The 14641-nt window shown below is 46.0% G+C and overlaps 1 protein-coding gene across 3 annotated transcripts in view; it reads left to right on the top strand.

The window, feature by feature from the left end:
• Lima1 (LIM domain and actin binding 1) overlaps positions 1-14641 on the top strand; it is a 105898-nt gene that overhangs the window by 38093 nt on the left and 53164 nt on the right. The gene's annotated exons all lie outside the window — the stretch shown is intronic.

The raw sequence follows: 14641 nt of genomic DNA, 5'->3' as shown, positions 1-14641 counted from the left end.
CTCATTATCTAACGAGACTGAATACCTAGTTGCCCATCTCTGCTCAAGAGATGCTAAGGTACCACCCTGCCTACGCTTGTGCATTTTCTTTAAGTCCTAGGGATTGAACCCCAGAAGCTCATGTGTTCCAGGCAAGCATTCCGCCACCGAGCTACAACCCCAGTTCCCTCAGACATGTTTTTAACCCATCTTCTGTGGGCCTCCCAGGCTTTCTAAAGACTCCTTGTGTGTCTCCTGTACCCCCTCCCCCCCCCGGGGGGGGGGCTTTGTTTTGTTTTGTTTAAACAAATTCTCTTCCAGCTCATGCTGGCCTTGAACTTGCTGTGTAGCTGAAGATAACCTCTACCTCTTGACCCAAGGGTTTTGGTTTTTTTATCCTCAGGGAGATTGATAGAGGAGGTGGGTTTTCAAAATGAGAGTTGTGCGTAGAGCAAAGAGAACACGGAAAGGTGTGGAGACTGGGCGTGACAGAGGGAGGGATAGGACAGGGAAGGGCCCATACAATTCAGTTTGGCTGGATGGTAAGCTCGAACGCTGTGCTGTGGCTGAGGTTTAGTTAGGTTAACAGCAAGATGCAATGGGAAGTTTTCCTGCAGGGAGTCTGACAAGATGAGACCTGTGCAACTGCATGAAAGGTTTATTGGCACAATGAGAGATTGGTAGCATGGAGACGATTAATGGGGCTTTCATGGGAACTCAAATGAAATCTGTTGGGGTGTGGGGGGCTACCAGGGATGGGAAGAAAGCAAAGGAATACGAGACAGTGCGGGGATATGATTAACAGGCCTGGGAATCCCCTGTTCTGCAGAGAAGCTGCTCCACCTCCGACCCTTTCACCTTCCTCAGCCCCACCTGCTGCTAACTATGCTTGGCTTTCTCCTGACTTGAGTCATGTGTCTGTGTAGTGGCTGCCTGCTCTTTCTGCATGCGTCCCTGAAATGCTCTAGGGCCAGGAGCCACACTGGCAGCCCTCCTGCATCTCCAGGACCGACTCCCATCTTCTGTCATGTCTAGTTCTGAAGTCCTAAGCCTGTGCTGTGAGGCCTACATCCTGCCCAGTCACTGACAGCCTCCGCCTGCCTCTGCCTCCCAAGTGCTGGGATTAAAGGCGTGTGCCACCACTGCCCGGCTGCCTCTCTCTTTTGTAAAGATTTATTTATTTATTTTATGTATGTGAGCTGTCTTCAGACACACCAAAAGAGGGCATCGGATCCCATTACAGATGGTTGTGAGCTATTGTGTGGTTGCTGGGACTTGAACTCAGGACCTCTGGAAAAGCAGTCAGTGTCCTTAACTGCTGAGCCATCTCCCAAGCTCCCACATTCTATGAATTTTTATGTATATGAGTGCTCTATCATCATGTACACCTGCATGCCAGAGGAGGGCATCAGACCCTATTACAGATGGTTGTGAGCCACCATGTGGTTGCTGGGAATTGAACTCAGGACCTATGGAAGAGCAGCCAGTGCTCTTAACCACTGAGCCATCTCTCCAGCCCCAGCTTCATTTTTGTTTTGCTGTTTTTCATTGAGAATGTGTCAGTCACTATAAGTAAAGGATAGTTTCCTTAGGTAGGATATTAATCATTTTTCCTTCCTCCAAATACAGAAGTTGTGGCAACCAAAGAAGGCAGAAAAAAAAAAACCCAGTCAAATCCCCATGTTTCTAGTTGCCACAGGTACTAATGGTTCCTCTAGCAATGAGTCTTTGGCTCACATCATTGACCTTATACTTAGAATTTCTTCCTAGTTTCTTGATCTTCTCTCTTTCTCAAGGCAGTCTCTGTGCCCTGCCTCCATCTTCCTCCTCAAAAAGGACGTGTTTGGGAAATATGCCCCTGTCAGAGCCTCTCCTGCTGCTTATTCTGGTCTCCTGTTCCCACTGGCCTCACACTTGGATCTCACGAGGTCACCCTTGCCCAACGTGGTCACTTCTCTGACAGACACTCCTCTTTGCTGTTTGTTTTTGAGCACTTAAAAAACTTTATTGATTCTGCTGATCAAAACCTGGGTACAGTAGCAAGGAGAAAGAAAATGCGTAAGTGTTTGACACAGTAGATTCATTTTAACCTGAAGTTAGCACTTTCTTGGTGCTCTGGTAGGGTGAGAGGGTCACAGAGCTTGCCCTGACTGAGGGAGGGCCTAGTAGCAACCCCATTTGGAAAGCCGATCTCTGTCTCAGGCTGAGTCCTCTGTCCTTCTGTTCCTCGTGTGTCTGAGACGCCCTCTTCCTGCAGACAGTTCTCATTGTCTTCCACATGGCTCCCGCTGGACTGGACAGTGGCAATGGTGTCTCCCTGGCTGGCGCTCAGCTTAGCTCTAGCTGGAGCATCTCTCCAAGCTCTCACCCCACCCCTGCCTGGCCTAGCCAGTTCTCATGAGGATTTGACACTCATTAGAAATGGGGTAGGAGGGGGCATTCATCTTGGTCGCTTTTATTCATTCATTCATTCATTCATTGCTGGAATGTATGTACCACACGCATTCTGTGTCTTTGGAGACACAGGATCTCCTGGAACTGTAGTTATGGAGCTATACTGTATAAGTGCCACAAACCAAGTTTGGGTCCTCTGCAAGACCAGAAAATGTTCTTAACTGCTTCGGCCTGGGTTATGTTTTTGTTTTTGTTTTTGCTGTTGTTGTTGGTTTGGTTTGGTTTTTTTGTTTTGTTTTGTTTTTGAGACAGTTTTTCTGCATAGCCCCAGCTGGCCTGGAGCTTGATTGTATGGGCCAGGTTCACAAAGATCCATCTGCACACACACACACACACACACACACACACTCACACACACATGCAAGCACGCACATGCTCACACGTACATGCGCTCACACACACACACACACACACACACACACACACTGGCCTCCATTGTCAGGATTGGTGGTCTTCTTGAAAGGCTCTTATATGTCCGTTCTTCATAGACTTGTAGGTTAGCTATCTTCTCTATGTGAAGGTTATGAAGACAAATCACACAGGTACAAAGTTATAAGCCTTGAGCAGGTTTAGTCACAACTAACTCACCAAGCTTCTATTGTGTGTATGGAGATTCTGGGGTTTGAACCTAATGTGGGTGCGAGCTAAGCACACACTCTTCCACCTCACTAAACCTGCAGGGGAGTGGCTTTGTCTCTGCTTTGTAGTTGAGAAAATCTGCTGGAGTTAACATTTGAGTTTCTCTTTCTGTTTTGTGTTTCTCCCCCACCCCCAGCCCCAACCCTGGGGCGTTTATCTTAACGTGTTGAACTGGTTTTGGGAGATGGATGGCATTTGATTTGTGGGTTAGGAACATGGTGGGGACATTCCAGGGGAGCAGAAAGTAAAGGGCAACAGACAGACAGACAGGCTGGAGAGGTGGCTCTGAGGTGAAGAACCCAGATTGCTCCTCAGAAGACCAAAGTTTGGTTCCCAGAACCCTGTGAGGTAACACAGCCACCTCTGACTCTCGCACAGAGGACAGCAGGCCTGCTTCTAGTTTCTCCAGGCACACACACACTCACAGTATTATCAGTATTAATAATAAAATACAGAAGTGGGGCCAGCAATAAAGATGAAGGGCCCAGCCTTGGTTTCTTTCCTAGGTTTCATATTAAATGGAAACATGCTTTAATACTTTTGAGTTCACTCACTGTGTATTCCCAAAGTTGGCTACAGCACTATGTGTTTGTTTGTTGGTTTAAAGAGTTACTTTAAAATAAATAGATAAAATTAGAGCAGAACACAGCGTGCACACTTTTAATTCCAGCACTTGGGAGGCAGAGGCAGGAGGAGCCCTGTGAATTTGAGGCCAGCCTGGTCTACAGATGGAGTTCCAGGACAACAGAGCTACACAGAGGAACCCTGTCTGGGGTAACTCATCTTATAGTTATATGTACAGAAGAGTAGGTTCCGGCAACAGAGCCTACATCTCACGTAGCTCCACACTTACCTCTTTATAAATGTGTATATTTTTAGAACTTAGCTTTATAAACCATTGACCCTGGCGTAAGAAAGGTCCTATTAATGGCAGCTTTGGTTTCTCTTCCCCGTGACTTCGGCATCATATGATTCTTTGCTTGATAAAGGTTAACTGGTGGAGTTTGGTTTCTTAGCCCAAGTTTCCTGTATGACTCAATATTTTTGAAATTAAAGGGAATCTAGCCCTGTTATTTTGAAGCCGTCTCCCCTGAGGTCCTCAGAGGAGCCTCCAGAGCCAGTTCTGGAGAGATGGAAGGGCTGAACCAGGCCCTGCCCTGATGCGTTTATGCTTTAGGTTCTGCGTAGGATAGTAACTGACTTGAGCGTCCAGGAGCTGACCGTTTGAAACCACACCTGCCTAACCTTTGTCCCACTCTGGCCTCTAAGGAATTTGTGATTGAAGGTCACAAGGTCACTCACATGCCTAGGAACTGGTCAGTCCAGCCCTGTGGTCCCTCAGCCCCCACCAGTTGTGTTTCCTTCCCCATTTCATGGCTCCCGCTGAGCCTGCACAGCTTTACCACTGAATCCCCACGCTAAAGAGCTAGGGATTTAGCTGGGGCGGGGTGTGTGTGTGTGTGTGTGTGTATGTGTGTGTGTGTCCTTATTTAAGAATAACAATGAAAAAGGCTCTCAGACCTCCCTTGATGGCTTCCTCTTTTGCCTCTCTTTAACATTTTAGTGGTGAAGTTGTTCCAGGAGATGTGTTGCCTAAACCTTGGGAGTTTCCACATTTTTTTCTTTAGGCCCAGAGTTCCCCTTGCTCTATCTGAAAGCATACAAGCAAGAGTCAGCTCAGGAACTCTTGTTTCCTGGCCTTAGAAATATTTCAGACACTGTTATTATTCTCCAGATAATTTTAGTATCCTCTGTCAGCTGCCTGTCCCACAGCTGCGCATTAATGAACAGTTACAAGATTAGATTCCATATGTGAGGGAGGCGGGGATGGGATGGTCATCTGTGGTCCCAGATGACTACAGGGAATTTGGGAAGGGAGCGGCATGAGATTTTAATTATAGAACTCTATTTTGAGAGCAGGTTTTAAAGTGTAGCCCAGGCTGGCCTTGGAGACAGATTCTGAGTGCCAGGATTGCATACAGTGCAACCATACTTGGTCTTGCTTAGAGAATGTCATTGCAAGTCCTTTTTTTCCTCCTCAACTTGAGTCTTCAAAGTGCCCTTCCTACTTTCAAAATGAAGTCTGAGGCCTGAATTCTGGTGCTACACTTCAGAGATGGTAAGAGTGAAGCACTTGCCCAGCAAGGGTAAGGCGAAAGGTTTAATTCTGCACACAGCAGGAGGGTTGGGTCTGTTGAACTTCACCAGCCTCTGTGGTAGCCTCTACTTGGAAGGGTCGGTTGAGCCCAGAAGGTGGAGTCTCTCTTAAACAACACAGAGAAACACCGTCTCAAGGAGGAAGAGGGCCACAGAAGAGCTGGATCAGTGGTTAAGAACACCAGCTGCTCTTCTAGAGGACACAGGTTCAGTTCCCAGCATCCTCTTAGCAGCTCACAACCATCTGTAACTCCAGTCCAAGGGATCTGGTGCCCTCTTCTAGCCTCCTTGGACACCAGGCAGCATAAATGCTGGACAGCATTGAAAAGACAAGAGCTAAGCACGATAGGGCATACCCAGCACTTGGAGGTGGATGTGCATAGGAGGGGGCCAGCCTGGCCTACACAGTCTGTTCAAGGCCATGAAATCCTATTTCACAAAACAAAAACAGAAGCAAACAAGCAAAGTATTTGGTACTTCAAGATTTGTACTTCTTTTAGGACAGTGGAGGAAAAGGGACCTCTGAATATTTAGTCAACCAAGCTCAATGTGAGGATAATTCACGGCTGTAAGCCTGTGCAGTGATCGAGTTTGGCTCTCTATACCAACTTATTGGTATAATAAACAGTAGATGATTGTCACAGGGTGTGGAGAGAAAAGTTCAAGGCCAGGTCTAAGTTCTAGTTTAACTGCAGTCCGCTGTGTTTCTCAATTCCTACTTAAGGCAGTCTCTTTTGTTTGTTTGTTTGTTTGTTTTTTAAAGATTTATTTATTATTATATGTAAGTACAATGTAGCTGTCTTCAGACATACCAGAAGAGGGCATCAGGTCTCATTACAGATGGTTGTGAGCCACCATGTGGTTGCTGGGATTTGAACTCAGGACCTTAGGAAGAGCAGTCAGTGCTCTTAACTGCTGAGCCATCTCTCCAGCCCCTGTTTTTTTGTTTGTTTGTTTGTTCGTTTGTTTGTTTGTTTTTTGAGACAGAGTTTCTCTGTGTAGCCCTGGCTGTCCTGGAACTCACTCTGTAGACCAGACTGGCCTCGAACTCAGAAATCTGCCTGCCTCTGCCTCCCAAGTGCTGGGACCAAAGGCGTGCGTTACCACCACCGGGCTTAAAGCAGTCTCTTAAGTCTTTTTAGCTCACTTGGAGGAAAAAAAATATGTATACAGAGAGAGAGAGACAGAGAGAGAGAGACAGAGAGAGAGAGAGAGATTGACTCACCAAAGCACTATTTTCAGTGGTGAAAAACTGGAAATAATTTAAAAGACCATTAAATAAAGTTGAGGTTGAAGTTGGTGGTGCTGTTGATCCCAGCAGTATGGTGACGAAGGCAGGAGGATTAGCAGCCACCCTCCAATCCATACCAAGTTTCAAGTGAGCCTGGGCTGTATGAGCAACAATAGGGGAGAAGGAAGTGGTAGCAGTAGTTATGGTGCCAAGTTAGAGTTCTCTTTATCATGGAAGACAACTACCAAGACGAACATCTGTGTCACCAAGTTCCCCTTTGTCTTCCCGTGACCTCTGGCCATTTCCCCCTTCCCTTGACATCTGTGCCAGTCCCTGGTTTTCCTGTCCCTCCATCCCTTGCCGTTCTAACAGCTCCTTCCTCTCCAAATTGCTAAGTGTTAAGTCTCCGGCCCTGAGTCTTGTGCATCTTGTTGTGCTATCCATTCTGCAGACAAGGCCTATGTGTCTGTGACTGGCTCTTGCCTCTCTTCAGCACTCAGAAGTTTGTGTCTAATGGCTTCTACCTGGACCAGCAAGATGGCTCAGCAGATAAAAGCACGGGCCGCCCAGGTTAATGATCTGGGTTTGACCTTCAGGATCCACATAGTAGATGAGAAAATTAACTCCCGTAGGTTGTCTTGTGACCTCCTCCTGTATGTGTGCATGCACAAATACATATTAAGTGTAATAAGTATGGCTGCCACCCACTGGGCAGTTAACATGACTGACACTGAACACTTGGCTTTTCGTGATCTCTGTTCTGGTTAGGGTCACTATTGCTGTGATGAAACACCATGACCAAAAGCATCCTGGGGAGGAGAGGGTTAATTCACCTTACACTTCCACATCACTGTTTGTCACTGAACGGAAGTCAGGACGTGTACTCAGACAGGGCAGGATCCTGGAGGCAGGAGCTGACATGGAGGTCATGGAGGGGTGCTGCCTATTAGCTTGCTCCTCATGGTTTGTTCAGCCTGCTTTCTTATAGGATTGCCAGCCAGCTCAGGGATGGTCCCACACACAATGAGGTGGGCCCTCCCCCATCAATCACTAATTAAGAATATGCTCGACAAGCTTGCCCACAGCCAGATCTTATAGGAGCATTTTCTCGATTGGCAGTCCCTTCTCTCAGATAACCCTAGCTTGGGTCAAGTTGACAAAATTATCCAACCCAGTTCCTAAAGTTGCTTCCTTCAGAATTTGCCTTCCTGGTAAACATTATTTCCATTGATTTATTTTAGAAGCCTAAGAGTGTTTGATTGGTTGGTTTGTTGTTGTCGTTGTGGACAGGGTCTCGTTATATAACCCTGGCTGTCCTAGAACCCACAATGTAGACCAGGTTGTCCTGGAACTCAGCGATCCTGCCTCCCTGGTGCCAGAATTAAAGGTGTGTACCACCAGCCAGCCAGCTTTGAGACTCATCCTTGACTTTGGCTGTCAGCTCTTCGATGTCTTCCATTCACTGGTGTTGGCATGCCTTTGAATCACAGCCCACATCTGTTCACTTTCCTCCTCCAACACTGCAACCTGGACAAGACAGGAGTGTCCCGCACCAATAACTCCCCTGTCTCCAGACCCCACCAGTCTGTTCTTTACATTTTATGATTTAATTTTTATTTTACTATATGGGCATATTTTGCCATCATGTATGTCTGTATACCGTATGTGTGCCTGAAAACCAGAAACAGGTAACAGGTCGCCTGGAACTGCAGTTAGGAATTATCGTGAGCGCCCTTCCTTTTCAAAATGTATTTATTTCTATTTTATGTACGTTGCTGTTTGCCTGCATGTCTCAGGGAGTCAGATCTCCTGGAACAGACAACTAAAGACAATTATGAGCTGCCATGTGAGTGGCTGGGATTAAAGGCATGTGCCACCACTGCCCGGCTCAGAAGCTCACATTTTAAAAAGACAAAAAAGAAAAATGGAGCTAGGGAGTTGGCTAAGCAAATCAAGACCTCTGCTGCCAAGTCTCCCAGCCTGAATTCAGTTCCAGGGACACGCAGTGTAGAAGGTAAAAACTGACTTCTGAAAGTTGTCCTCTGACAACCTCCGACCCTTCCAAAAAAGAGGAATCCGTGCTCCTACCCTTACTTTACAACTTCTTCTCGCCACCTGTCCCCTTTCCTTTGTGTCCCTGAGCTCCCTGGGACACTCTGCAGACTGGATCTGTGCTCAGGCAGCCTTGTGCCTTCAAGGCTTTGTCACACGTTTCCCTTGGCTTCTTCCTTGTGGGTGGACTTCAGGTTTTACTAGCCTAGAGGTTGTTTCTTTAGCCAAGCTCTCCTTTGATTAAGTTTTTAATTAAAAAACTTTGGCTGGGCGCTGGTGGGTAGCGCACGCCTGTAATCCCAGCACTTGGGAGGCAGAGGCAGGCATATCTTTAAATGTAAGGCCAGCCTGGTCTACGGAGTGAGTTCCAGGACACCCAAGGGGGGTTACGCAGAGAAATCCTTTTTTATATATATACATATATACGTATACATATATATACGTATATACACATATATATATGTGTGTGTGTGTGTATATGTGTATATATGTGTATATATATATATATACACATATATATAAATAATTGTATATGTTTCTTGAGTATGATATATTTCTGGTTTTTTTTTTTGGTTTTTTGGTTTTTCAAGACAAGGTTTCTCTGTGTAGCCCTGCTGTCCTAGAACTCACTCTGTAGACCAGGCTGGCCTCCAACTCAGAAATCCACCTGCCTCTGCCTCCCAAGTGATGTGTTAGAACGGAGGCGGTCACGTCTAGAAGTACCACACTAGGCCTAGACAGTTCCACGTGTAAGAGGTTTAATTGAGAGGGAGTAGGGGTAATGGCACGGAAGGAGAGGGGGAAAGAGGGAGAGAGGGGTAGGGGAAGGGGGGGTGGGGGGAGAGAGAGAGAGAAAGAGAAGAGAGAGAGAGAGAGAGAGAGAGAGAAAGATGGAGGAAAGTACCCATATATATATATATATATATATATATATATATATATATATGGGTTGTGACGTAGCAATCCAGTAAAGGTGGGAGCTGAACCCAATGGATTCTGGGCCGTTGTCCTGGAAACAGGTTTGTGGACCCGCCCATGTATCGCGGCAGGCTCTGGATGCTAACACCAAGTGCTGGGGAGCATGATATATTTCAACACATGAGTACATTGTGGAATAATCAAGTCATTTTTCCTGTTTTAGACAGGGTCTCATATAGCCTGGGTTGTTCTCAAAGTCATTCTGTAGCCAAGGATGACCCTGAACTTGTGACCCTCCTGCCTCCACCTCCCCAATGCTGGAGTTATAAGTAGATGCCAGCATGTTTGGCTTATGTAGTGTTGGGAGTCAAGCGCTGGGTTTTGTGCTCATTAGGCAAGCACTCAGAGCTATTCTCCCTGTGCTCGTTAGGCTCTTATGTTTGGGTTTGGTTTGTTTTTTGTTTTTTGAGACATGGTTTCTCTGTAGCCCTAGCTGTCCTGGAACTCGATCTGTAGCCACGCCGGCCTCCAACTCACTGAGATCCTCCTGCCTCTGCCTCCCGATTGCTAGAATTAAAGGCATAGTTTGGCTCTTTTATTTTATTTTATTTTTTAACAAAACAAAACCAGGTTTGTTGAGCAGGCTTTAGGGGCGGGGCATGCAGAGGGTTTGTTGAGTATGCTGTAGGGTGGGGCAGTGTGCGTAAGGAAGGGAAGTGCTGCCCACTGTAGGGTAGCTGTAGGGTGGGGCAGTGTGCATAAGGAAGGGAAGTGCTGCCCACTGTAGGGTAGCTGTAGGGTGGGGCAGTGTGCGTAAGGAAGGGGAGTGCTGCCCACTGTAGGGTAGCTGTAGGGTGGGGCAGTGTGCGTAAGGAAGGGGAGTGCTGCCCACTGTAGGGTAGCTGTAGGGTGGGGCAGTGTGCGTAAGGAAGGGGAGTGCTGCCCACTGTAGGGTAGCTGTAGGGTGGGGCAGTGTGCGTAAGGAAGGGGAGTGCTGCCCACTGTAGGGTACCGCTATTGTGATGTTTCAAGTTTACCCTAGTGCTATTCAAATGCTCTTCTCTGTCTCACCATCTGGTTTCAATCTGAACACTGCACTGTAAAGTTTACAGCAAGACTCCTATTTCAAGTCTGTGTAAACAATGCTCACCATTTATTCTCTGCCTTGTCAATCAAAATTGGAGAAGCCAATAACGAGGCAATAGAGAGAATAGGGTGGGACTTCCGCCAGCAAGGGAAGGGAGGAGAAAGGGAAGAAGGGAGAGGGAGAGGGAAAGAAACAGAGAGAAACACACACAGAGAGAAACAGAGAGACAGACAGACAGAAAAGAAAAAGGAGTCGGGCTGGAGAGATGGGTCTGTGGTTAAGAGCACCAACTGCTCTTCCACAGGTCCTGAGTTCAAATCCTAGCAACCACATGGTGGCTCATAACCATCTGTAATGAGATCTGATGCCCTCTTCTGATGTGTCTGAAGACAGTTACAGTGTACTTTGTTATAATAAATAAAGGAATCTTTAAAAAAAAAAAAAACAGAAAAGGAGAGTCAGTACAAGGAAGGGGCTCAGAGAGACATCATGGGCGAATCCACCCTGAAGCCTAGAGAGCCAGAGCAACATAAAAATGCCAGTATCTTGGGGAAGGTGGCCAGAGTAGATTAAAGGATTAGAACAGGCTTGCAATGCTTAGTTCTTGTGCTCTCAACTTACAAATAAGTGTCATTATTGGGGAGCTAGCTAGGATAAAGAAAACAGCTGCTATATTAATTTACTGCATACATTTATAATAACATTAACTTTTACAGCCTACAGACTAAGTTGTTCATTCAAAATCTGTTCTTGTTCTTTGAAGGACTCGTCCTGTAGGTAGCTGTATTATTTAGATCTCTCTCCCTGTTTTTTTTAAGAGTCCAAATCCAGGCATTTACAAGTGTTAGACAACTGCCACACTATAGCCCTGTATGGGTTTGTTTGAATTATATTACAGAACTTTCTTTAGAATCACATTAGTTAATTAATCGATTAATTAATTTGTGCATATATATTTGGGGATGTGTTCCAAGGTGCACATGCCACTGCATACATGTGGAGGTCCCGGATAGCCCTCGGGGTAGTTTCTCTCCCTTGAGAAACCTGGCAGGCAACAAGTACCTTCACCCACTGAGCCAGCTCGCAGCCCTGCTGTGGGAGCTTTCCTGTGTGAATCGCATGGATTGTGTTAACTTTAGCGCTTTTCTTTCTGTTTGCCTGTCTGTCTGCCTGCCACCTGTCTATCTGTCTGCCTGCCTTCTTTCCTACTTCCTTCCTTCCTTTCTGTCTTCTTTCTTTCCCTTCTCCTTCTCCCTCCCCCCTTCCATTTTTTAGATAGAGCCTCACAGTACCCATGCTGGCTTTGAACTCAGGACAGTCTTTTTACAGGTTGGAGATGCTAGCTCAGTAATGGATTGCTTGCTTGGTAAGTGCAAGGCATTGGCTTCTGTCCCCTGCCTCAGCCTCCCAAGAGCTGAAAATACAGATTTCTGCTACCACAGGTGGTTTGCTTATTTTTTTTTCCTTTTGGTTTTTCGAGACAGGGTTTCTCTGTGTGGCCCTGGCTGTTGTGGAACTCACTCTGTAGACCAGGCTGGCCTCGAACTCAGAAATCTGACTGCCTCTGCCTCTCAAGTGCTGGGATTAAAGGCATGTGCTACCACTGCCCGGTTATTTATTTTCTTCTTTTTCTTTTTTTCCCTGGTGTTTGGGACATATTAAACACCAAGAACTATTCCACCTTCTTCCCCCCTCCCTTCCTTTCTTCTTTTACTGGTACCCAAACCTTGTGTGTGGGCATGCAAAACAGGATATATAAACATTCGCCCCCTATTTCTTTCTTCCTTTTTTCTTCCTTCCTTCCTGCCTGCCTCCTTCCTTTCTTTCTTTCTTCCTTCCTTCCTTTCTCTCTTTTTTGCTTTCTTTCTTTTTATTTTGTGTGTATGGGTGTTTTGCCTGCATATATGTTTGTGCACCATATGCATGCAGTGCTTGAAGGAGGCCCGAAGCAGGAATCAGATCCTCTAGAGCAAGAATTAGAGCCAGAGCTCTCTGAGCCATCTCTCCAGCTTCTCAGCCTTTTTAAAAAACTGCCTTTAAACCTTCAGTCCTTCTGCCTCAGCTTCTCCAGTGCCTCGAAATACTTAGTCTTTAAATGAAAACTTAACAGTTTTGAAGTTATCTTTAAAATGAATACACTGCATACAATTCATTCTGTGGTTTTTGTTTTTGTTTTTATTGTGTAATCTGGGTATTAATTCCTCATTAGACATACACGCTCCCAATGTTCTCTTTCTTTCTACTGGCACTTGGACACGGCTGATACTGTTCTACGGTGCACATCCATCTTTAATTATGTTGAAATCCACTTCATCTATTTTTATCTAGTTGCCTGTTCTCTTGGTATCATATCTAAGAAGTCATTGCCAAATCCAATGTCATGGCTGGATTTGGTGGTACATGCCTGTACTGGCTAGTTTTATGTGTCAACTTGATACGTTATCAAAGAGAAGGGAGCCTCCCTTGAGGAAATGCCTTCATGAGATCCAGCTGTAAGGCATTTTCTCAATTAGTGATAAAGGGGGGAGGGCCCTTTGTGGGTGGTGCCATCCCTGGGCTGGTAGTCCTGGGTTCTATAAAAAAGCAAACTGAGCAAGCCAGGGGAAGCAAGCCAGTAAAGAACATCCCTCCATGGCCTCTGCATCAGCTCCTGCTTCCTGACCTGCTTGAGTTCCAGTCCTGACTTCCTTTAGTGATGAGCAGCCATGTGGAAGTGTAAGCTGAATAAACTCTTTCCTCCCCAACTTGCTTCCTGGTCATGATGTTTGTGCAGGAATAGAAACCCTGACTAAGACACTGCCTGTACTGGGAAGGCTGGGGCAGGAAGGTCTCGAGTTCAAAGATCAAAGCCAACACAGGGTCTATAGCGAATTCCAGGTCAGCAAGATTCTTTTTTTTTTTCTTTTTTTTTTTAAAGATTTATTTTATATATGTGAGTATACTGTCACTGTCTTCAGATACACCAGAAGAGGGCAACGGATCCCCTTACAGATGGTTGTGAGCCACCATGTGGTTGCTGAGAATTGAACTCAGGACCTCTGGATAACTACTGAGACATCTCTCCAGCCTGAGACCTTGTGTTTAAAAAGAAGGAGAAGAAGAAGAGGAGGAAGAAGGAGAAGAGGAAGAGGGAGAAGAGAAGGAAAAGAAGAAGAAGAAGAAGAAGAAGAAGAGGAAGAGGAAGAGGAAGAGGAAGAGGAAGAGGAAGAGGAAGAGGAAGAAGAAGAAGAAGAAGAAGAAGAAGAAGAAGAAGAAGAAGAAGCAGAAGCAGAAGCAGAAGCAGAAGCAGAAGCAGAAGCAGAAGCAGAAGCAGAAGCAGAAGCAGAAGCAGAAGCAGAAGCAGAAGCAGAAGCCAGGCAGTGGTGGCACACTCTTTTAATCCCAGCACTTGAGAGGCAGAGGCAGGTGGATTTCTGAGTTCAAGGCCAGCCTGGTTTACAGAGTGAGTTCCAGGACAGCCAGGGCTACACAGAGAAACCCTATCTCAAAAAGCAAAAGACAGAAAAAAAAAAAAAAGGAAAGAAAGAAAACAAAAGAAAAAAGAAAAGAGACAGAGACAGAGCCAGGGAAGGGGCTCCGTGGGTAAGCACTCTCCCTACATGAGGACTTCAGTTGAGATCCTCAGCACCCACATAAAAATCTAAACATGCTAGGCATAGTGGCATATGTCTTTAATCTGAACATTCAGGAAGCAGAGGCTAGTAGGTGGGTCTCTATGAGTTCAAGGCCAGTCTTGTCTACATGGAGAGTTCTGGGCCAGCCAGGGCTACATATAGAGAGTCCCTAACTCGAACAAACAAACAAACAAAACCATGCAAGCCAGGCATGACCCCATATACCTGTGACCACAGAGCTGGGAAGAACAGAGACAGGCTGATTGCTGGATCACTGATTCTGGGTTCAGGGCACCCAGGGAAAAGACAGAAAGCAATAGATGACAACATCCCGTGTCCTTTTGTGTCCTCTGTACATGCTCTGGTGGGTGTATGTACCTCAGCACACATGTATACACCTCCCCTTTCAAATGAAGAACTGAAAAACGTCATACCATCAAATTCATATAAATGAGCTGGAGGGATTGAGTCTTTCATATCAGTAGCTTACCTTGGTCTAAGTTAGGTATT

Source organism: Mastomys coucha, unplaced genomic scaffold (genome assembly GCF_008632895.1).
Source record: "Mastomys coucha isolate ucsf_1 unplaced genomic scaffold, UCSF_Mcou_1 pScaffold11, whole genome shotgun sequence".
Taxonomy (NCBI): Eukaryota; Metazoa; Chordata; class Mammalia; order Rodentia; family Muridae; genus Mastomys; species Mastomys coucha.
Note: the sequence above shows the minus strand (reverse complement) of the source record. Positions and strands in the feature narration are given on the sequence as shown.